Source organism: Malurus melanocephalus, unplaced genomic scaffold (assembly GCF_030028575.1).
Source record: "Malurus melanocephalus ecotype Western Australia unplaced genomic scaffold, MMel_1.1 scaffold_34, whole genome shotgun sequence".
Classification (NCBI taxonomy): Eukaryota; Metazoa; Chordata; class Aves; order Passeriformes; family Maluridae; genus Malurus; species Malurus melanocephalus.
In genome coordinates, this window is record NW_026623266.1 from 1,858,190 (window position 1) to 1,861,258 (window position 3,069).

Consider the following 3,069-nt stretch of genomic DNA (forward strand, 5'->3'; position numbering starts at 1 on the left):
AATCCAGTTTTCTTCTCAAAAGCACAGTAACAGGTTCACGGAGAGATTTGAGGGACAGATGGGTGTGCACATTGCTGTTAAAGAGAATGTATGACCCTGCACCTTCTTTGTGTCTGATATTTCTGCCTCCAATGGCTGCCTTACTCAGGAAAACATATGCTGATGCACATGCTATCTAGGGCAAATGGGAAAAACTAGATCTCTTGCAGCTGGTATTGCAGAAATGTGACTTGAAATTAGACATAGAAGAAATTTGCACATGGACAATTACTTTAAGACTATGATGGACCTACATTAGTGGTCAATGGCACCTTAACTTTGGCCAGTTCTTCTTGGAAAAACACAGTGTCTTATGGGAAAGCTGAAGAATTATACCTCTGTGAAGCTGGTCATGCACAAGATCAGAATCAGTCCTGTGAATTGCTGCCTTTTTTATCTTTGGGACTTCAGTCTGAATTGACTTTCATCTTGACTTTAAAATGGAGACTGCAGAATAGATCATAAGCATAGAGAAAAAAAGTTAAAGGTAATCAAGCAGTCACATCACATTCTCTCCATAACTCTTTTTTTAATGTTTGACTTTTGGTGTGAATTCCAATTCACAGGTCTTTGTCAGGCACTAATTTCCCTAAATACAAATGCTACTGAAAACTCAAATATAGCATTAAAATCACTTATTAATAATAACTTAAGAAAGCACAGTTTTCTATGTATAGACCACATTCAAAGAACTTTGCTCACAAAAAGAACCTGGAAGACTAGCTGTCACATACAAATCTTGTAAAAGTGTAAGTGGAATTTAATGCTATTCTAATATCTTATAGGGTAAATTATTAATGTTCAGTGTTAAAGAAAAGAATGTGTCTTCTGGGTAAATACACAGCCTCACTCGAATGACATTCATATCCCCTCGCTCTGAAACTATGAGGTGGAAAAAGTCAATATCTTTAGAATGTGGAATGTGGAATGCTAAAATAAATATAATATCAAGATATGGGCTTGTAGTTTCTAAATAATATCTATTCTCAGGCAATTATTTTCCCATGTTGCTGTCAGACAAGTTAATGGATATCAAAAAGTCAGTACAGGACTTAATTTGAATATGGGCACTCATGGGTTATTTGCATGTAATGCATACAAAAGCACACGCATACCTATGAGAAGCATTTATATACAGATTAAATAAATGTAATAGACATACACACACATCTGTGCATACATTARTATACACTCATTCTGGTCTTCCAGAGCATTTGTAATGGATCATTAATATTAAGCATATATCTACCTACACACACAGATATATGAAGTGAATGTATTATATAGAACACTTTTTCTCTCACTGCTAGAGGAAATGTGATTCCCAGGTGCTTTCCCACCTAAAGTGACCTGTGCTGCTCTGGGCTCTGTACTGCAGTCCTTTGGAAATCATTACATCTTTGCACAACAACCATCTATGACCTAGAGAAGGTGTCAGGGCTTCTTTATGTGTTTATACTTGAATGACATTCTAAAATTTGCTTGTGTAGACATTTGTTCATTTGTTGTTGAAACRGGAGCAGAAATTCCCAGCTTGGGGGCTTTAACCTTTTTTTGGTTGAATTTGTGCTTTTCCTCTGCTAGGTCTAAGCATTATGTCTGTGATTTTCAAAGGAATTGAAACAGTTCTTAATTGTTTCAAACTTTAAAAAAAAAACCAAACCAAACAAACAAACAAACAAACCAAAAAAAAACCAAAAACAACTTAATATTCATATCTAGAAAGCTTTTTCCCTGGGAATACAGTGGCACCTTGGTATTTGCTGGGCTATGGATATGGGCAGTGCTCTGGTGACTTCTGTCTGTCTGTCTGTGTGTCTGTGGCCTCAGGGCTCTGTGCACATGAAAGGCATGAAAGCTGTGTGCAGACATAATGAATTCTTTAGGACTAGAAATGGTCACTGCTGCCTTTCACCCAAATTTTTGCATTCGCTTCTGAATTTTGGGATTCTGATTCTGGTGTTTATGAGTCTTACAATAATTTTCTATGAGCTCTACTTCCAGTTACCTACAGTTYCAAAGGTTTGTATTATTCCTTCTTCAGACTTCACAAAATATTTTGTTGCTCTACAATCTTCCAAGTCTGTCTTAGTCTTGAATCTGCCAAAATAAGCCCTGAATGACTTTTAAATGACCATTTCTAGTCTTTTCTTGGATTGTCACTGTAGATTAACCTGAATATAGGTTAGTATTAAACTGTACTAGATACTTTTAACCCTTAACACTTTTTAGAGGTATTAATTTATTTTAGGCACAAGTACACTTCTCTTAAATTTATTTAAGGATTGCTTTAGCCTGAAGTTAGAGAAAAATCAGGAGTGGAGATACCTTGTTATTTTGTGTCCTGTGTAAATTCCAGAACTTATKTATTAAGGAAATTTGCTAAAATATTTAAGAAGATAATCATATGTTATCCTAAATTGGTGGGATTTAAAATATTGAAAGAGTGAGATTTCTAGGGCAGGTGCTGATTTTGTAAAATCATGTTTCAAAAAATGGCCTAAAATCAATTACCAAAAATAAATAAGTTTTGAAATGGAAATCTGGACCGAATTATTTGGCCTTTTGATATGTTTATTTTTTTTTATCTAAAAATTATGAGAAAAAAAGTTGTTTCTTTGACTCATCTCACTCAGGCAATAATGTATTTGAATGAAAAAATGCAACATCCTGGTAAGACAAATTGTAGGGAATTGCTGTTGTCACTGGTTTGAGCTTTCCTTAGYATAGCTCAACAGGCATCTTTCTTGGTTTTGTTCTAGACTAGGAGAATATTTGATTCTTCACATAAAAAGGCTATCTTGCTAGGAAAAAAAMCACTTTTCTATAGGTTTGCTCATTCTATGAAGTGATATTGATTCAATGAAAGTTCAGTTATTTTTGGTCCTTTTTTCCCCAAATCACTGGTACTTTATTTGCTGTTTAATATGACTTTTAAGTATTGTCAAATTCTTAGAGATTTGGCAATGATCCCAGAACTCCTAGAATCATTCCCAAACCTAAGTTAACATGCAATAAAACCCACTCTTT